Here is a 21,769-nt window from a genome sequence, read left to right on the forward strand (position 1 = left end):
GAGCGCAAGTTTTGTGATAAAGCTTTTGTGATGTCTTAGAGCTTCTTGACATGCCAGAGGATTCACACAGTGAAGAAACCCTTCAGGTGTGAGGTGTATGACAAATCATTCTCCAAGTCATGGAGCCTCCTGGAGACTCCTCGAAAACTACCTCATTCACACAGGGGAGAAACCATTCATGTGTGCGGTGTGCAACAGATGATGCTCAAAGTCATCAAACCTCCTCCAATACCAATGCATTCACACAAAGGAGAAACCATTCACGTGCGTGTTGTGCAACAAATCATTCTTGTGGCCAAAGACCCTCCTCGAACACCAATACATTCGCACCAGGGAGAAACCATTCACCTGTGAACTGTGCAACAAATTCTCCATCTCATCGACTCTCCTTGTAAACTGATGCATTCACACAGGGGAGAAACCATTAAGGTGCGAGGTTTGTGAGAATGCTTTCACCCAATCATCTGATCTCCTTACAGACTGGAGGATACACAGAGGGAAGAAACCCTTCAAGTGTGATGTATGTCAGGATTGTTTCACTTTCTCGCCCTCTCCCACCATATACCGACATCTCTACACGGACCTGGAGCTGGATCGCCTGTTTCTGTTACACTCAGAGTTGCCCGCATAGGGGAGCTATCGTTCCAAAGCACTGTCTGTCTCAGCAGCGTCTGTCTCGAACCTCTCTCACCATCAGTCCAATTGTTTCAGAAAGGCCAATTTAACTTTTGACCAGATCACCAAAAGAAGACATCAATATGTATAGAAGCTCCTGTATAAACTCAGCATCCTTTCAGTGCAGCGTCAGGTACAAGTCACTCACTGACTCTCACTGTGACCAAGATGACAATCAGATACTGAGTGGTTAGAAAGGCTTCAGCTTCTGATCTACCAGGGGGTAGGAGCCATTCCTGGGGTAGTAATGTAGGGACTTTAATTAGCCTCAGCATCTCTGGTCTATGGAGGGAGAGAATCAGCCAGGAATCCCGTTCCTCATCAGTGACCCCAGCTGGGAAGTCAGGGATGTGTCTTGGCTGTGACAGTCTCCATTGTCTCACAACATTCACTGTCTGGGTCTACACATGCTGAATGGCCACTTGAACAGAGCACTAGAGGCCAATCGATGTTCACAGTCTGTAACCCAGGTCAGTATCTTGGGGATTGTGAGAGGGCAATAGCTTGTATTTATAGAGCACTTTAATATAGTCAAACATCCCAAAATGTTTCATAGTGATGTAATCAGAAAAATTAACACTGAGACAATGAAGGAGATATTAAGAGGGTATAACAAAAATATCGTAAAAGGGGTGGGATTTAAGGTCAGGCCTAAAGGAGGGGAGAGATATGAAGATGCAGAGAGGTTTAAGGAGGGAATTGTAAAGGTTGGAGCCTGGATGGTATGGCTGTCAATGGTCAAATGAAGTGAGTGGGGATCGGTGGAGGGGGATGTACTAAAGGCCATAGAAACTTAGAAAATAGATGCAGGAGTAGGTCATTCGACCCTTCGAGCCTGCTCTGCTATACAATATGATCATGGCTGATCCTCTATCTCAAGGCCATATTCCTGCTCTCTCCCCATACCCCTTGACACCTTTAAAGTCTAGAAATCTATCTATTTCCTTCTTAAACATAAAGTGACTTGGCCCCCATAGCCCTCTGTAGTAGAGAATTCCATAGGTTCACCACCCTCTGAGTGAAGAGGTTTCTCCTCATCTCAGTCCTAAATGGTCTACCCCATATCCTGAGACTGTGACCCCCTTGTTCTAGACCCCCTGCCAGCCAAAGGAAACATCATCCCTGCATCTAGTCTGTCCAGTCCTGTCAGAATTTTATATGTTTCAATGAGATCCCCTCTCATTCTTCTAAACTCCAGTGAATACAGGCCTAATTGGTCCAATTTCTCCTCGTATGACAACCCTGCGTCCCAGGAATTGGTCTAGTGAACCTTCACTGCACTCCCTCTATGGCAAGTATATCCTTTCTTCTTAGGTAAGGAGACCAACACTGCACACAATACTCCAGGTGTGGTCTCACCAAGACACTGTATAGCTACAGTAAGATATCCTTGCTCCTGTACTCAAGTCCTCTTGCAATGAAGGCTGTGACGAAAGTATAAGAATTTTCATAATATTTTTCTGGTTTATTGTAAAGTAGGTTTATGGGTGTAAGTATAGGTGGTTCTATGTGATTTACTTACATTTGGGGTCAAGTAGACTGCAATCTTGAAATCATCAAAAGAAACTAGGTGCAGAAATGTGCTTGAGATGCTAATTAGTAAACATGGATGCTGGCTTGGCATGTAAGGCGTGAAGGGCATTTGGATTTTTAGATAAATGAAGGGATTGTTTAGATTTCAAAGGGATCTTAATCTGTTTACAACTAGCCAGATAAGCAAGGCTAAAGACTGTGTTTATCTTTCCCAAAGATTACTGACAATATTGGCAACATGGGAATTTTTATATTATGAGGAAGATTTCAAGGGCATATGGAACAATAGAATTTACATATTAAAAAGAGAGAAAAACATAAATAAAGGAGAATGAAAGGCTATGTGAGGAGAGGGCCATGGACCATATAAGATCTAACAGGAGTGCGTGAAACAGCCTTCAAGAAGCCTCCAGCCATTCGGGCATCATTCTGCCAAGTAAAGTACCTGAAGTTGGGGGAGCCATTTGGAATTCCATTGTCAGGTGGGTACTGTGTAACTTGCTGGTTTCATTTTAAATCTAAAATCTATTTTGGACTGTTCCCTTAAAGGGGGGCTATAACTGGGTATCAGGTTAATTAGGAATTTAGGATTTGTTATAGTGGTAAGTAATTGTAGTCTTATGTATATGTTTGAAATATTTTATTTTGTTAATAAGTATTTTAATTTAATTTTTAAAATCTTTAAAACTCTTGGTGGACTCATTACTTCTGAATTCAGTGCACACATCTTGTAATAAATACAAATTGCAAAACCATTGTGATAACGCGACCAAGTTTCCATCATGGATTTTGTCCACCTGGTACACATCATCTGCCACATCATAACAAGGCCAACATACCATTTGCCTTCTTAAATGCTTGCTGCACCTGCATGTGTGCTTTCAGCAGTTGGTGTACAAGGACACCCAGGTCCCTTTGTACATCAATATTTCTCAATCTATTACCATTTAAATAATACTCTGCCATTCCATTTTTCCTACCAAAATGGATAACTTCACATTTATCCATGTTATACTGCATCTACCGTGTATTTGCCTATTCATTCAACCTGTCTAAATCACCTTGAAGCCTTTTAACATCTTCCTCACAATTCACGTTCCCACCTTGTTTTGTGTTACACTGATCTCTGCGGTACCCCACTCGTCACCATCTGCATTGCGAAAAAGACCCATTTATTCTTATTCTGTTTCCTGTCTGCTAACCAGTTCTCAATCAATGCCAATATATTACCCCCAATCCCATGTGCTTTAATGTTACACACTAACCTCTTATGTGGGACTTTATCAAAACCTTTGATAATCCAATTACACCAGATCCACTGGTTCTCCCTTATCTATCCTGCTAGTTACATCCTCAAAATCCAGTAGGTCTGTCAAACAGGATTTCCCTTTCATAAATCCATGTTGACTTTGTCTAATCTCATTGATGTTTTCTAAGTGTCCTGTTATCACATTTTTTTTAACAGACTCTAGCATTTTTCCTACTACTGAAGTTAGGCTAACCGATCTGTAATTCCCTGTTTTTTTTTCCCTCCCTCCATTTTTAAATTGCAGGTTTACATTTGCCACCCTCCAATCTGCTGGGACTCTTCCAGAATCTACAGAATTTTGGAAGATGGCAACCAACTAATCCACTATTCCCATGGCCACCTCCTTTAGCACCCTGGGATGTAGATTATCAGGCCCTGGGGATTTATTAGCTTTCAGTCCCATTAATTTCTCCAGCACTGTTCTTTTAGTAATACTAATTTCCTTCAATTCCTTCTTCTCACTAGACCCTTGATTCCCTAATATTTCTGGAAAGTTATTTCTGTCTTCATCAGTGAAGACAAAACTAACATAGTTGTTTAATTGCTCTGCCATTTCCTACTATCTATTATAAATTTTCCCGTTTCAGGCTGTAAGGGACCTACATTTGTCTCCATGAATCCTTTTCTTCTTACATACTTTTAGAAGCTTTTACAATCATGTTTTATGTTCCTTGCACGTTTTCTCTCATACTCTTTTTTCCCTCTTAGTCCTCCGTTGCTGAATTCTAAACTGCTCCCAATCCTCAAACATGCTTCTTTTTCCATCAACTTTATATGACTCCTCTTTGGATCTATTGCTATGCTTAATTTATCTTGTTGGCCATGGTTGGGCTACTTTTCCTATTGTGTTTTTGCACCTGAAAGGAATATATAACTGTTGTAATGCATACGTTCGTTCCTTAAATATTCGCCATTGACTATCCACCGTAATGCCTTTCAATGAAGTTCCCCAATCTATCTTCGCCAACTCATGCCTCATATCTTCGTAGTTTCCTTTGTTTAGATTTAGGATCCTAGTTTCGGATTGGACAACTTTACTTTCCAACCTAATGAAGAATTCTATCATGTTATGGTCACTGTTCCATAAAGGACCCCACACAGTATGATTCGTAATTAACCCCTTCTCATTGCACAAAACCAAATCTAGGATCGCCTGCTCCTAAGTCGGGACCTCAATGTCCTGGTATAAAAAACCATCTGGTACGCACTCTAGGACTTCATCTGCCACAGTATTATTGCTAATATGGTTTGCCCAGTCTAGATGTAAATTAAAGTTACCCATGATCACTGTAGCACCCTTGTCACATACATCTCTAATTTCCTGTTTAATGCCATCCCCTACCTTACCACTACTGTTTGGAGGCCTATAGACAACGCCCACTAACGTTTTCTGCCCCTTGTTGCTTCTTAGCTCCACCCAGACTGGTTCTACATCTAGATTTTCTGAGCCAATACCCTCTCTCACTATTGCACTGATTTGATCCCTAACTATAAAGCCACCCCACCTCCTTTTCCTTTTTGCCTGTGTTTCATAAATATCAAATACCCTTGAATATTCAATTCCCAGCCTTGGTCACCCTGAAGCCAGCCTCTGTAATCGCAACCATATCGTACCCGTTTACATCTATTTGCACTGTTAACTCGTCTCCTTATTGCAAATGATCCATGCATTCAGATACAGTGTCTCTCAACTTGTCTTTTTACACATTTTTTTTGTACTATGGTCCTATTTGCTGCTAGCCCCCGTTTCCTCTGTTTTTCACTTTTGCTTTTTACTTTTCTGTCTTTTATTTCTATCTTTGTTTCCCTCTCTTGAGTCTCCCTACTCAGGTTCCCATCCACGCTGCCACTCCAGTTTAAACCCTCTCCCACAGTACTAGCGAATACCCCCGTGAGGATATTGGTCCCGGTCCCATGTGGCACTGGGAGTAATCCTGAGGTTACTACTTTTGAAGTCCTGCTTTTTAATTTATTTCCTATCTCCTTATAGTCTGCTTGCAGGACCTCATCCCTCTTTTCACCTATATTGTTGGTAATGATATGGGCCACGGCCTCCGGCTGTTCACCCTCCCCCTTCAGAATGTCCTGCAGCCGCTCAGTGGCATCCCTAACCCTGGCACCAGGGAGGCAACATACCATCCTGGTGTCACATCTGCTGCCACAGAAATGTCTATCTGTTCCACTTATAGAATCCCTATCACTATTGCTCTCCCACCCACTCTTTTTTCTCCCCTCCGCCACCCCCCACCCCCCCATCCCCATGCAGCTGAGTCACTCGTGGTGCCACAGACTTGGCTCTCACAGCGTTTCCCTGAGAAACCATCTCCCCCAGCAGTATCCAAAACATAAAACCTGTTAGAGAGGGAAATGGACCCAGGGGACTCCTGCACTACCTGCTTCGTGTCATTACTCTGTCTGGCGGTCATCCATTCCCTCTTTGCCTGTGCACTCTTTACCTGCAGTGTGACCACCTCACTCTATGTGCTATCCACGATCTCAGCCCTGCAGATGCTCCACAGTGACTCCAGATGCTGCCCCAGATCTGGAACACGGATTTCAAGTAGCTGCAGCTGAGACACTTCCTGCACACGTGGTCACCATGGACACTGGAAGTGTCCTTGACTTCCCACATCGCACAGGTGGAGCATTCCATGTGACCGACCATGACTTACCCTTAAATTATTCCCTTTACTTTTACTTCATCTAATTTAGAGAACATTAAGGACAGTAGAAATATTCACCAAGTCCTATTTACCAAGGCCGCTGCTCTTCTTTCTGAGAAAAGGTAGAAAATGAAAGGATCATCGACAAGGCAGTACTGTAGTTGGCCTGCTTTTATGCTTCCTGAATCTAGCTTCTGAAAACCTGTTTAAGCCAGTTATCCAATTAACAAACTGCAAGCAGAGCCTGAATGAGCCCTGTTTTAAAGCTGGACTAAAACTCACCTTTGCCCAACCCAAAGAGCAACTTTTATTTAATTGCTTAATTAAAGAAAGACTAGACAGTAGATGAAAATTAACCCTTAAATGTGCTTGGGCCCCAGCTATTCACAATATACATCAATGATTTGGATAAGGGAGCCAAATGTAATATTTTCAAGTTTGCTGATGACACAAGAATGAGTGGTGAGGAGGATGTTAAGAGGCTTCAAGGCGATTTAGACAAGTTGAGTGAGTGAGCAAATACATGGCAGATGCAGTATAACATGGATAAATGTGAAGTTATCCACTTTGGTATGAAAAACAGGCTGACAGAGTATTGTTTAAATGGTGATAGATTAGGAAATATTGATGTACAAAGGGATCTAGGTCCCTTGTACACCAGTCACTGAAAGCAAGCATGCAGATGCAGCAAACAGTTAAGAAGGCAAATGGTATGTTGGCCTTCATTACATGAGGACTTGAGTACAGGAGCAAAGATGTCTTACTGTAGCTGTACAGGGCCTTGGTAAGACCACACCTGGAGTACTGTGTACAGCATGGGGAGTCAATGGTGTAGTGATATTGTTGCTGGACTAGCAATCCAGAGACCCAGGGTAATGCTTTGGGGACCTGGGTTTGAATCCCACCACAGCAGATGGTGGAATTTAAATTTGATAAAAATCTGCAATTAAAAGTCTAATGATGACCATGAAACCATTGTTGAAAAACCCATCTGGTTCTCTAGTGCCCTTTAGGGAAAGAAATCCCATGAATAAAAAATAAGTTTTGGTCTGCAGGGATGGTGTTTCTTCTGGCTGGAGGGGTCTAGAACAAGGGGTCACAGTCTCAGGATATGGGGTAAGCCATTTAGGACTGAGATGAGGAGAAACCTCTTCACTCAGAGGGTAGTGAACCTGTGGAATTCTCTGCCACAGAGGGCAGTGGAGACCAAGTTACTGAATTTATTTAAGAAGGAAATAGATAGATTTCTAGACTATCGAGGTGTCAAGGGTTATGGGAGAGAGCAGGAATATGGCATTGAGATAAAGGATCAGCCATGATCATATTGAATGGCGGAGCAGGCTCCAAGGGCTGAATGACCTACTCCTCCTATTTTCTATGTAAATCAAATTACCCCTTATAACTCCCTCACTCACCAAACTCCAACTGAAGTACTAAAATGCAGCCCAAGGCAGAATTGAGTGCCAGAATTGGAGGAATGCAGAGATTGCGGAGGGAGATGGGGCTAGAGGTGACAGAGATAGAGAGGGGGTGAGGCTATGGAGCAATTTGTACTTGAGAATTTTAAATTGGAGGCATTGGGGGACTGGGAACCAGTGTAGGTCAGTGAGCACATGGGGTGCTAGGTGTGTGAATTAGGATAGAGACCGCAGGGTTTTAGCTGACCTGAAGTTTATGGAGGGTGGAAGATGGGAAGCTGGACAGGAGAACATTGGAATGATCTAGTCTAGTGTACAAGCAACAGCATGGATGAGGGTTTCAACAGCAGGTGGACTAATGCAGGGTTGGGAGTGTTGGAAATGGGCGATGTTACCGAGGGGGAAGTAAGTGATCTTTGTGATGGAGAGGATATGGGGTCGGAAGCTCTGCTGGAGGTTGAAGAGGATGACACTGACTAATTGTTGTTGGAGATGAGAGCGGAGAGGGCAATGGAGAGGAATTTAAGGAATGTGGGAACTGGAATAATCCCTTGAGCTTGTTCCACCATTCAATTAGATCATGGGTGATCTGTACCTTAACTCTATCTAGCTGCCTTGGCTCTGTAACCCTTAATCCCCTTGTCAAACAATAAACCTATCAATCTCAGTTTTGAAATTTTCAATTGACTCCCAGCCCCAACAGATTTTTGTGGGGAAAGAGTTCCAGATTTCCAGCCCCCTTTTTGTGAAGAAATATTTGCTGACATCACCCACTGAACAGCCAAGCTCGAATTTTAACACTATGCCCCCTTACTCTGGACTCTCCCACCAGAGGAATACCAGTTTCTCTCGAACTACTCTATCAACTCGTTTAATCATCTTAAACACCTCAATTAGATTAACCCTTGATTTTCGACATTCAAGGGAATGCAAGCTCAGTCTGTGCATGTTATGTCCTCATAATTTAACCCTTTTAGCCCCAGGAACATTCCGGTGAATCTACACTGCACTCCCTCCAAGGCCAATATATCCTTCCTGAGGTGCGGTGCCCAGAGCTGAACACAGTTCTCCAGATAGGGTTTAAACAGAGCTCTGTACAGCTGGAACATAACTTCCACAAGGACACAGTTGGTTTTGGGGAGGAGAAGTTGTGGGTTATCTTTTCTCTTCAGGATGGTCCTGGAGTAATGAACAGTTTTGGCAGAGGAAAGCAGGACCAGTAGTGCTTGATGTGGTCCAGTCAAATCTGGTGATGGATGGCTAAACCAGTTGTGTACCAGATATGCTCAAGTCTTCAACCCTTGGACCAGAGAAACAGGGAGATGGAGCAGGGAGGAAGAGAGTAAAGGTAATTTTGGGAACAAGGGTGTAGAAGGTGGATATGAAGGAGCGGTTAAACCAAATTGATGGCTACAGAAGCATTGTGGTGAATGGAGGGTCAAAGGACAGAGAGTTGGGAATTAGAAAGCTCTGACCAACTCATCTGGGGAAGAGTGTCTTCCAGTAATGGAAACTGATCACTGATCACTGGGTCTCTGTAACCATTGGTGGGTTTGTATGATGGAAATAAGCCCATCCTTTGCCACTAAAGTTTGGAATTTGGAGCTGGAGTCAAGCACAGGGATTTTTGATAAAATGCTGTCCATTGTATTCTGAGAGAGTTTTCCCTAATGTGAATGTGAGTGTGTTAGTAAAGTCAGCCAGCTCTCAGGAGTGGGTATGGGGTAGAATCGGACTCTGCTCTGATTGGTGATGTGAATTCTAGACAGATCCTCTTCAGATGACAGGTGTTTGACTGGGCAATGTTTGTACTCTCCTGTCTGGGAGGACTACTATCCTGAGTATGGTGAGGGAGTGATGTGAGTCTCTGCAGACCTGAGTTCCCTCAGCCCATCATACCTCGATGTAATAACGGTGTGATATGTTCACCTTACACTCTTCCAAGATTCATTTCATGTTCTGGGAAAGATCATGAGTCATTTTCAAATGCTTTACTATTTTGGTTGATTCAAAGTTTGGTGCAAGCTGAATACTGTGTTGTTGTTTGTCTGCTGTTTAATCAATCTTCTGTACAGATTTATAACTCACAATAAATGCATTTAATTTCACCCAAACTATCTGATTTGTCAGCATGGTGTGTTCCTATTCACTGAAACACTTTGCAGCCTACAGTAAGAGCTCTGTACACAATATCACTGTGGGCTTTTATACTTTCTCCGTCAATAGGTTTATAATTTCCAGTTCACAGTAAGTATGTTTCCCAAAGAAAGAAAAACTTGCATTCATATATCAATTTTCAGAATCTCAAAAAGCACTTTGCGACCAATGAAGTGCTTTTTGAAGTGTGTCACTTGTTGTAATGTAGGAAATGTGGCACCAATTTGTGCAGAAAGCTCCCACAAACAGCAATCTGATAATGACCAGATAATCTGTTTCGGTGACTGCAGTATCCATATTAGCCAAGACATCAGGAATAACTCCCTGCACTTCTACGACGTGATGCCATATAGAATCACAGAATATTTACAGTGCAGGAGGCCATTCAGCCCAATGAGTTTGCACTGGCTCACTGAAAGAGCATTCCCTAATCCCACTCCCCTGCCTTATCCACGTAACCTTGCAATCCAATTCCCTATTGAATACCTCGATTGAACCTGCCTCTGTCACCCCTTGAGGAAGCTCGTTCCAGACTCCAACCATCCTCTGGGTGAAAAAGATTTTCCTCACATCACTTCTACTCCTTTTGCCCATTATTTTGTATATGTGCCTTCCAGTTCTTGAGAGGGAACAGTCATGTGATGTTCTATATTCACCTGAGGGGGCAGATTGAACTCAGATTGGTTGAACTCATCTACAAGATGGTACCTCTGACAGTGCAGCGCTCCCTCAGTACTGCACTGGAGTGTCAGATTTTTTGTGCTCAAGTCCTGATGTGGGACTTAAACCCAAAACCCTCTGACTCAGAACCAGGTTGTGGGTTTAAGTCCAACTCCAGATGACTATTCCATGAACATGGATTAAAGTTGGTGTCGGGGCCACACGAATAATTCCTCAGACTCTGGGGTCCCAATACAAGCTACACCGACCATTTATTGAAAAAAAAGTTGTAAATTGAGTGATGAAATTATCCCGATGTTTACACACTGCATTCATCATAAAGCCAATCAGATCACAATGTACCACCCGTAAATAAACTGCTTCAATTGGTCATACACCATTTTCAAAAATGTTTCCTGAAGTAAAACTCCTTGGAAAATATGCAACAATCGCAAGTGCACAGATTGTGGCTGAGTTTTTACACGATCTTCAATGCTGGTTTATCAAACATCACCCAGGAAGCTGGTACCAACCACAGAAATGACCACAGCCCCAGAAGGGAATATTGAGAGCGGTGAGTTTCTGCCGATTGCTGGAGAGAGACAGCAGGGAGAGGGAGAGGGAGGGAGACAGGGCAAGAGAGATCAAAGAGATAGGAGGGAGAGAGGAAGGTTTCAGCAGGAAGGAGAGGTAGGAAAGAGGACAAAAGAGAAAGAGGGAGGTGGTAAGGAGTAGAAGGAAGGATGGGAGGTGGAGGAAGAGAGCAGAGGAGAGTAAATTACTCCATCTCTTGTGTCCCTCCGTCCTGTGCATGTGCTGCTCCCACCACTGCACGTCATCACTACCTTGGATGCTGTGGGTCTTCCTCTTCTGATCTGCTGTCAAACACATCCGAGGCTACACATCCCACACTGATGTTGTCAGTTTGAAAGCCTCCGAGGATGAAGATTGCTATTCCCACTAGAAATCTCTGTCAAACGTTTACCAGGGGAACTGAGACGGCAGCTACAATAAGTGAGGTTTTATTCAGTTGGGACAATGACAAGTTTAAATCTCCACCTGATCTGCTGCTCAAAGTCACCTCCGTTTCACCGGTCAGTTTCCCAAGCTTCAGGGAACTCATATTACTCCAGAAATATTTAAAGCAATTTGAATTTTCAACAATGTTCCATTTGGTGTGTAAAATGGCTACTGCCCTCAAACCTTTGTTTACATATGATTACAAAGCATATTAAGATGAGAAGGCAAAGGGATTTATTCGAATATACCCATTCATAAAAAGAAAAAAAATTGCACGCACTATCGTTTACAATTTACTCCATATATATATAGTCCATAAAGAAAATCAGCACACATGAACAAAAAGTTACTTGTTCTTTCTAATCTGTTCCAATTTTATCTCTCCCTACACACACACTGCACACACGATCTTTAAAGTGTTCAGGTCTTCTTATGGTACATGTGTGAGTTGTTGTTGGCTGTTCATCTGGTGTCTGCTGGTTCCTGAGGTGATGTCTCTCTGAGGGATGTTGTTGCCGTGGCGAGTGTTGTTGCTGTGGTAATTGTTGCTGCTGATCCGTTGCATTTGTTGGAGAACAGTTGACCTCTGGGACTGATGGTCGTTCAGTTCCTTGCTCAGTTGGTGATTCGGATCTGCCTCATCAGCTGTCTGCTGTGAAGGAGCAGCTTCTCCGGTTGCATATAGATGTCTGCAGTTGTGACAACAGATCTGGTCATTCAGTTTCACCGTGTACGATCGAGGTGACAACTTCTCTACACAGGTCCCAAGTTGCCAAGTGAGCTGACTTTTGTTGAATGTGTTGAATGCTTTCACTCTGACTGGCTCTCCAACTCTCAGCTCTGGCAACGATTTGGCAGCTTCATCAAAGTGAAATTTGTCTTTCTGTCGTTTCACTTTGATCTTGTCACTCACTCCCTGTTACTACTTCTGGCCTCAGTAGTTTTTTAGCTGTTGGAAGAGTAGTCTGGGTGCAGCATGACATTAGTCACTGGACTGGACAACTTTCCATGCCTTCAGTAGGTGTGTTTCTCCACTGTAAGATTGCCTTGTACACATCTATGCTGGATCTAGTTGATGATTTGATGATCCCTTTGGCAGTTTTCACCGCTGCCTCAGCCTTTCCATCTGACTGGGGATAGTGTGGAGATGATGTGTGGTGCTGAATTTCCCAATCATTCATCAAGTGTCTGAATTCTTCTCTCGTGAATTGAGGGTCATTGTCACTCATCACAATGTCAAGAATGCCATGTCGACTGGCGTGTGCTTTCAGGCGTTCTACAATCTCACTGGTGGTCGTTGACGCCAGCTGATCTAACTCCCAGTCGTCTGAACAATAGTCAACTGTGACAGGATAATCAGTTCCAGTGAGAGTGAAGAGGTCTACTCCAAACTATCCATGGTCTGTCTGGGATGTCATGAATTATGAGCAGCTCTTTATCTTGCTTAGCTTGATGTTCATGACAAATACTGCACTGGCTGATGTGGTCTTTAATCTCATTGCTCATGTTTGGCCAGTAGAGCACTTCTCTTCCCTCCCTCAGACTAGACTCGATTCCTTGATGTTTTGTGTGGATGTGCTTCAGCATCTCTTTTCTCATCTCTTTAGGGATAATGACCCTAGTCCCTTTTTACAAAAAAGCATCTTGGGTGATCACTTCATCTCTGTCTGCCCAATTCTCTCTCACAGCAACAGGTGTGTCCTTGATGGTTTCAGGCCATCCTTTCATCACAACTTCCTGAAACATTTGAAGAGTTGTATCTCATTGTGTAGTTTGCTTGATCTGAGCAAGACACTTGTCTGTCAGATTCAGTTGCTTGGTTGATGACTTCCAGAGCATGTTGTGCTGTTGCTTCTTGTTGAATCTGGAAGATTTCACACTCTGTATTAGCATCATCAACTTTCTTCAGAGAGGACGCAGCTCTCGACACCATGTTGGTGATGTGCATCTGCTTCCCTTGCTTCTGTTTCAGTTCTAAATGATATCTCTGCAAATGAAGTAACTTCCTTTGTAAATATTTTGGAGCAGATAGAAGGTTTGAAAAAGATTCTTTGAAGTAGCTTGTGGTCAGACTCTACCATCACTTTCTCTCTCCCAAATAGGTACTGGCTGAAATGCTCACAAGCAAAGACAATAGCCAGGCACTTTTTCTCAATCTGTCAATAGCGTCATTCAGTTTGTGTTAATACTCTGGATTCAAACACGATTGTTTGCCCTTGCTGCATGAGGGTTGCTCCAAGTGTTATGATGTGGCAGGTGATATGTGCCAGATGGACCAAATCCACAAGGGAAACTGGGCCAAGCTACCACAAATGTTTTGCTATTTATGCACTAAATTCAGAAGTAATGAGTCCACTAACACCTTTAGACATTTTAAAATTAAATTAAAACATTTATTAACAAAATAAATAAAACTTAAACACACACAAAAGATTTCAGTTACACAGTTACTTAATATTATAACAATTCTAAAATTCCTACTTAACTGGACTCCCAACTACACACCACCTTTTAAGGCAACAGTCCAACATAGATTTTAAATTTATAGATACATCCAGCAAGGTTACCACAAGCACCCACTCAACAGTGGACTTCCAAAGGCTTTTAACACAACTTGGTTACTGAAGCAGCACTTCTCCAGGGTGGCTGGAGGCTTTCCCCCCACCAAGTCCGTTTCATGCAGTGTACCGTTCGATCTCACACCGCCACACTTACACAGCCTTCCATCCTTCTTTAAATACATTTCTTCCTCTTTAATCTATAAATCCCATTGTTCTCCCATGTCTTTGGTATTTACTTTTCCCATGATATAAAAATCTTTCATGTTGTCATTCTGGTCAGCACTTTTGGGAAAAATTAACGTAATAAGTTCACCCTATTCATCTTGTCTGTCGTTAAAAACCTCATCATGTCTCCTTTGAAAATCCAACAATTTTTTCCTCTTATCGAAAAATGGGAATTCTATTCACACCCTATATGCTGAGACATTATCCTAGTTCACTCATTCACATTTCACATTCCTTTTTACACCTAAACCTTTTGATAATTTATACACAAACTTAAGCTTACTTGAAAATAAACCATAATATAATGAAAAATATGATCGTTTCATGACACAAGTCCTGTTTCACTGACACCTCACTGCAGGGTGACTTCATCATTGACATCATCGTACCTCAGCACTGGTGTTGTCGTCACTACTTGTTTGATGTGAGTGAAAGCTGCTGCTTCTTGTTCTGTGCCCCAATATCCTTTGCAGTGAGCCTGCGTGGAGGTTCACACTCTGACAACAAATTGGGCAAGAACCTGATTAGGCAGTATCCATGTGGGTTCGCTGGTGTTCCAGAGGGTCCAACAATTGTATGAAGGCTTTGTTACAGAACTCACACTGACAGGGTTTCTTCCCCTGTGTGAGTGTGTTGATGGACCAGGAGATACACTGATGTGCGAGAGCCTTCTCACACACCTCACACATGAATGGTTTCTCACCAGTGTGGATCCACTGGTGTTTCAGCTGATTGGAGGAGTGGGTGAAAGCCTTGTTACAAACATCGCACCTGAAGTGTTTCTCCCTTGTGTGAATCCTCTGTGTCCCAGGAGAGTCAAAGATGTCACAAAAGCTTCATTGCAAACCTCACACTTGAGAGGTTACTTACTCCACTGTGTGGATCTTCTGATGACACAGGAGTCTTGATGACACTGCGAACGATTTGTCACACACCTCACACCTGAATGGTTTCTCCCCTGTGTGGATCCTTTGATGAAGCAGGAGGCTCGAGGATGTGAAGAACGATTTGTTGCACACCTCACATGTGAATGGTTTCTCCCCTGTGTGGATCCTCTGATGAAGCAGGAGGCTCGAGGATGTGAAGAACGATTTGTTGCACACCTCGCACGTGAATGGTTTCTCTCCTGTGTGGATCCTCTGATGAAGCAGGAGGCTCGAGGATGTGAAGAACGATTTGTTGCACACCTCACACATGAATGGTTTCTCCCTGGTGTGAACGCATTGGTGTTTGTGGAGGTTCCCTGGAAACGAGAATGATTTCTCACACACCTCACAGCTGAATGGTTTCTCGCCTGTGTGAATGCGTTTGTGCACACGGAGATATGATGATGAAGCAAATGCTTTCTCACACACGTCACATGTGAATGGTTTCTCCCCAGTGTGAATGCGTTTGTGTGTGAGGAGGTTTGCTGACAGTGAGAAAGATTTTTTGCACACCTCGCACGTGAATGGTTTCTCCCCGGTGTGAACACGTTGGTGTCTGCGGAGGTTCCCTGGTAACGAGAATGATTTCTCACACACCTCACACCTGAATGGTTTTTCGCCTGTGTGAGTGCGTTTGTGCACACGGAGACCTGATGATGAACCAAATGCTTTCTCACACATGTAACATGTGAATGGTTTCTCCCCAGTGTGAATGCGTTGGTGTTTGCGGAGATCCGATGATAGTGAGAATGATTTCTCACACACCTTGCACGTGAATGGTTTCTCCCCAGTGTGAACGCGTTGATGTGCGCAGAATTGTGATGATGTCGAGAATGATTTGTCACACACCTCACAGGGGAATGGTTTCTCCCCGGCGTGAATGCGTTGGTGTCCGTGGAGGCCCGATGGCTGCGAGAATGATTTGTTGCACACCTCACACATGAATGGCTTCTCCCCTGTGTGAAGGAGTCGGTGACTCACTAGGCTTGATGAATGTGCAAAGCCCTTGTTACACACCTCACATTCGAATGGCTTCTCTCCAGTATGACTGCGTCGGTGAATCTCGAATGTCGATGGATGTGCGAAAGCTCGATCACACACCTCACACTTGATTGGTTTCTCTTCCATGCAGCTGTTGTCGTGTTACTGGTGGGACAAAAGATGCGCCTTGTGTGTCAGGAGAACTTATGAGCCTGTGGAACCCTCCTCACATTTGACCAGCCTCTCACCTGTAGGAATGAGTCAGTGGTTCATGAGGCTTAATGAATGATTGAAGCTCTCACTACACTTGGAGCCCACTCATACTTCTTCCCAGCCTCACCCTGATCGATTGCCCACAGCCAAACCTTCGGAAAGGTTGGTTCTGATGGAAGGTTCCACACCACTGACCAGTTTCAGATCTGATGATATGTCAAAGCTCCCCTGACCTGACCAATTTCCAGATGATGGTTTCACTACCCAACCTTCTCTGTATTGAGCAATGCTGTGAAGGAACTGGATGTCTTCCCACAGTTGTGCACTTGTTCCTTGGGCAATGGTCAGGATCTATTAGCGGTGTCTATCCTCTCTGTATTCTCTGGTGTAGTATGGTGCAATTCTTCTGTAAAACAGGAAAAGGAAACATGATTTCCTCCAGCACAGGAGGAGAGGGAGTTGAAAAAACTCCTCAGTTTTTTATTTACACTTTCACAGGATGTGGGTGCCTCTAAGTAGGACAGCATTTGTTGCCCAACCCTAACTGCCCTTGAGGAGGTGGTGGTGAGCTGCTTTCTTAAAGTGCTGCAGTTCATGTGGTGTAAGTACACACACAGTGCCCTTAACAAATATGTTCAGAATTTTGACCCAGCGACAGTGAAGAACAGTGATATAGTTCCAGGTCAGGATGGTGTGTGGCATGGAGAACCAGTAGGTGGTGGTGTTCCCATGCATCTGCTACCTTTGTCCTTCTAGATGGTAGTGGATTTGGCAGGTGCTGTCGAACGAGCCTCTGAGTTGCTGCAGTGCATCTTGTAGATGGTACATACTGCTGCCACCGTGTCAGTGGTGGAGGGATTGAATATTTAAGGTGATGGGTGGGGTGCCAATCCAGTAGGCAACTTTGTCCTGGATGATGTCAAGCTTCTTGTCTTGTGGGATCTGCACATCTTCAGGCAAGTGCAAAGTATTCCATCATACATTCCTGACATGTGACTTGTAGATGGTGGACAGGCTTTGGGGAGTCAGGAGGTGAGTTACTCACCACAGAAATCCCAGCCCCTGACGTGCTCTTGTAGCCACAGTATATGGCTTGTCCAGTTCAGTTTCTGGTCAATGGTCACTGCCAGGATGTTGACAGTTCGGGATTTACAGCTATCCTACAACCAACAGATCAGATCTAAGCTCTGCAATCCTGCCACATCCAGTTGTGAATGGTGGCTGACAATTAAACAACTAACTGGAGGAGGAGGCTCCACAAAATATCCCCATCCTCAGTGATGGGGGAGCCCAGCACATCAGCGCAAAAGACAAGGCTGAAGCATTTGCAACAATCTTCATCCAGAAGTGCCAAGTGGATAATCCATTTTGGCCTCCTCCAGAGCTCCCCAGCATCACAGCTGCCAGTTTTAAGCCAATTCAATTCACTCCACATGATATCAAGAAACGGCTGAAGGCACTAGATACTGCAAAGGCTGTGGGCCCTGACAATATTCCAGCAATAGTACTGAAGACTTGTGGTCCAGAATTCCAAAAATAGTTTTGAGTTGCTAGATCTGTTTGAAATCTATCCCGTTTAGCATATCCCGTGATACTGCTACTGGATGGAGGGTATCCTCAATGTGAAGATGGGACTTTGTTTCCAAAAGGACAGTGCGGTGGCTATTGCCAATACTAACATGGACAATGCATTTGTGACAGGTAGATTGATGAGGATGCGGTTATGTAGGTTTTTCCCTCATGTTGGTTCCTTCACCACCTGCCCTGCACCCAGTTTAACAGCTGTCCTTCAGGACTCAGCCAGTCGGTCTCCACTGGTGCCACCAAGCCCCCTCTTGGTGATGGGCATTGAAGTCCCTGATCCAGAGTACATTCTGTGCCCTTGCCATCATCACTGTTTCTTCCAATTGGTCAGTTGGTGTTCAACATGGAGAAAGCACTGATTCATTAGCTGAGGGAATGTGGAGGTTGAGGTGGCTGCGGTAGATTATGACCAACAGGAGGTTCCCTTGCCCATATTTGATTTGATGTCATGAAACTTCAGAGGTTCAGAGTCAATTTTGTGGACTCCCAAGGTAATTCCCTCCCGACTGTATACCACTGTGCCCACGACCTCTGGTGGATCTGTCCTGTTGGTGGGACAGGACATACCCGGGAGGGTGCTGGTGGTGCCTGGGACGTTGTCTGCTGTGTATGACTCAGTGAGTATGATTATGTCAGGCTGTTGCTTGACTAGTCAGTGAGACAGCTCTCCCAACTTTAGCACAGCCACCAGATGTTAGCAAGGAGGACTTTGCAGGGTCAACATTGCTGGATGAGCCATTATCATTTCCAGTACCTAGGCTGAAACTGAGCGAGCTATCCGGTTTCATTGCTTTGTGACTCACTTGTAGTTTGATACAACTGAGTGGCTTGCTTGGCCATTTCAGAGGGTATTTAAGAGTCAGCCATATTGCTGTGGGTCTGGATTCATATGTAGGCCAGACCAGGATGGTCAGTTTCTTTCCCATAAGGACATTAATGAAACAGATGGGTTTTTATGACAAGCGACAATGCTTTCATGGTCACCATTACTGAAACTAACTTTTAATTCCAGCAGCAGCTGCAGGGGGAGTGCAAACCCATGACACCAGAGCCTTATCCTGGGCTGCTGGATTACTGGTCCAGTGACAAGAGCACTGCTACCTCCCAGTTAGAGACTGTTCCACAGTGAGTGCCAGTCTGCTATTCCCCTGTGTGGGGATCAGATGCAAGTCCTTTCTTTTTCCTCACTTGACAGTCACACATCCTCTGTTTCCACCAGGGACACTGGATAGTGACCAGCAGCAGACAACGTGGCTACTTTCTTTCCTCCGCCCAGGCTTTTGGGAAAGGCAGAGACCTTCGGGTAAAATCTATAAAGAAGGCGTTAAAAGACATTTCAATAAATGTATCTCCAAATATGGCAGCCGAGGTGCTATGGTGCAGGATTAACGACTTGAGGAAGAATCTTTGAAGCATCACTGAATATGAGATGAAGAGGGGTGAGAGGAGGCTCGTGTGAAACACAAACACCAGCATGGACCAGTTGGGCCGAATGGTCTGTTCCTACACTGTAATCCTATGTATGTAACTTTTCATGTTTGGATTTGAACTCACAATCTCTGGATACACTTACTGGATATTCAATCCTGAACATTAGTGTGGATATTATGTGATGTAATTATTATAAATTCTCTTCCTTCACTCACCGTCTCCTCACTTGGTTTTCAGTCCCTACAGGAAGTGAAGCAGCTGTGGAAGAGGAAGAGGAGAGAATGGGTGGGCTCTCTGAATGACGTCACTCATAGCCAATCGGAGACTGAGGTACACTCGCATCCCGTCCACAGTTGTCATGTCAATCACTCATCTCAACCAAGCAGGAAAGGGGGCGGGACTTTGCAGTTCCACGGTGCCTCTGAGTTCTGCGCAAGCGTTGTAGAAGTAACCGCTCACCCATTCGGAACGACAGTACCCAGCAGGAAACGAAAACAAAAACAAAAATACCTGGAAAAACTGAGCAGGTCTGACAGCATCTGCGGAGAGGAACACAATTAACGTTTTGAGTCTGAGTGACCCTTCAACAGAACTAAGTAAAAACAGAAAAGAGGTGAAATATAACCTGGTTTAAGGGGGGTGGGACAGGTAGAGCTGGATAGAGGGCCAGTGATAGGTGAAGATAACCAAAAGATGTCACAGACAAAAGGACAAAGAGGTGTTGAAGGTGGTGATATTATCTAAGGAATGTGATAATAGGTGACATTAAGGGTAGAAAGCAGGATGAGCAAGGTACAGATAGCCCTAGTGGGGGTGGGGTGGGGGGGAAGGGATCAAAATAGGCTAAAAGGTAGAGATAAAACAATGGAATCGAGGTGCCGATGGGAATTGTAGTTCTGACGCGCACAGTGGCGGTTGGCGCCCACCGTTCGGGAGTTCGAATCTGAGAAAGTGCGAGCCCGAGCGGCTGTCACATGGGCGGGGCTGGAATTGGAGGTGCGCACCTGTAAATCCCAGCCCCAGGCGGCGGGAACCAGGATCGCAGCCGTTTAACCCCTCTCCCCTCCTTCACCCCCCATCAGCTTGGTTAAATGAATAACATGGGACTACATTCTACATTGGTTTTCTGTGTCTGGTGAGACTGTTTTCTCCAGACTGTGGAGTAAAAGTATTAAAGTTTAACTCCCAGTTTTGAATCCATCTCCCTTACTGGTGCTGAAGGGCCTGTCCTCCATTTAGCCCCTGCCCCAGTTAAGATTGTAGATCTAAGGTGCTCTGCTCCATGGCCCGGTCCTCAATCATTTCTTTCCCTCTTAAAGCTGTCTGCTTTCCATTCCTTTACTACTAGTTTTCTGTTTTGTCTGGTGGTGAGGTGCATTTCTTTCTGACTCGAGGTAAAATGGGACAGATTGTAAGAGACCCTCTGTGAATCTGACATCAGGTCATCAGATGGTTTTACACAGGGGCAGCGTGTGGATGAGAAATAGGTGGGGGCTGAGGAGAGACCCTTGGTCGGACTCCAGAGCGATGAGGGTGGGAAGGTTAACCATTGCAGGAGATTCTCTGGCTACAACTGAAGAGGCAAAAGTGGGCCAAGCGATAACAGTCCCACTCACTGGACAACAGAGAAGAGTTGGAGGAGGAGGATAGTGTGGTTGGGCATGTCAAAGGCTGCAGAGAGGTTGCTTCTCTCTCCACAGATGTTGCCTGACCTGGGAATTTCCAGCATTTTCTGAATATATATCAGATTTCCAGCGTTCACAGTTTTTTGCAATTATATTCGGAGAGCTGGGTGTGTTCACTTCAGGGAAGTGTAGACTATGGGGTGATTTGATGGAGGTTTGAAAATAATAGTTTGTGTTCATGACTTCATGTGGACAAATTATTTCAATTTTATAGGCAAGGGAGGACCGAGGGTTTTATTTACAAGTTGTGGAAGGGCAGAACTACAGATTCATCGTCATTAAAAGTAGCAAAGCAGGTCAACAATGTCATTTTAAAAATATATATTATCACTAAGGTCCATTTTTCAAGAAATAGAATTGAAAAGCAGAGAAGTTATGTCGATCTTGTACAGAACCTTGGTTAGACCACACTTGGAGAGCTGTGCACAGTTCTGATCTCCATACTGAAAAAGGACATAAAGGAACTTGGGAAGGTGCAAAAAACATAAGGATGATGTTCAGAATTGAGAGATTGTAACTATCAGGAAAGACTGAACAGGCTAGCACTCTTTTCCCCAGAAAAGAGAAGGCTGAGGGGTGACATAATAGAAATATTTAAAATGATGAATTGTAAAATTAAGAATTTGGGGTTAAATAGAGAGGAGATGTTCCCACTTGTGTGGGGGAGTGCAAAACTAGGGGCCAGAAATATAAGATGGTTGAAAATAAATCCAATGAGGAATTCAGGA

General features: G+C 44.1%; 1 protein-coding gene and 1 pseudogene across 3 annotated transcripts in view; both read right to left on the reverse strand.

Annotated features, from left to right (window-relative positions):
• Positions 1-19,691, reverse strand: part of LOC144695247 (uncharacterized) — a 486,191-nt gene extending 466,500 nt beyond the window's left edge. The window contains exon 1 of one of the 2 annotated variants that reach the window (XM_078566146.1): positions 19,572-19,691. The gene's annotated coding sequence lies outside the window, so the exon portion shown is untranslated. The remainder of the gene's footprint in view (positions 1-19,571) is intronic. The other variant, XM_078566145.1, reaches the window with a different exon arrangement.
• Positions 11,647-16,664, reverse strand: LOC144695204 (uncharacterized; annotated as a pseudogene). The gene has a single exon (XR_013579900.1). The product of XR_013579900.1 is annotated as an uncharacterized LOC144695204 (transcript).
• Positions 19,692-21,769: the final 2,078 nt, after the last annotated feature.

This window comes from Cetorhinus maximus, chromosome 21 (assembly GCF_964194155.1).
Source record: "Cetorhinus maximus chromosome 21, sCetMax3.hap1.1, whole genome shotgun sequence".
Classification (NCBI taxonomy): Eukaryota; Metazoa; Chordata; class Chondrichthyes; order Lamniformes; family Cetorhinidae; genus Cetorhinus; species Cetorhinus maximus.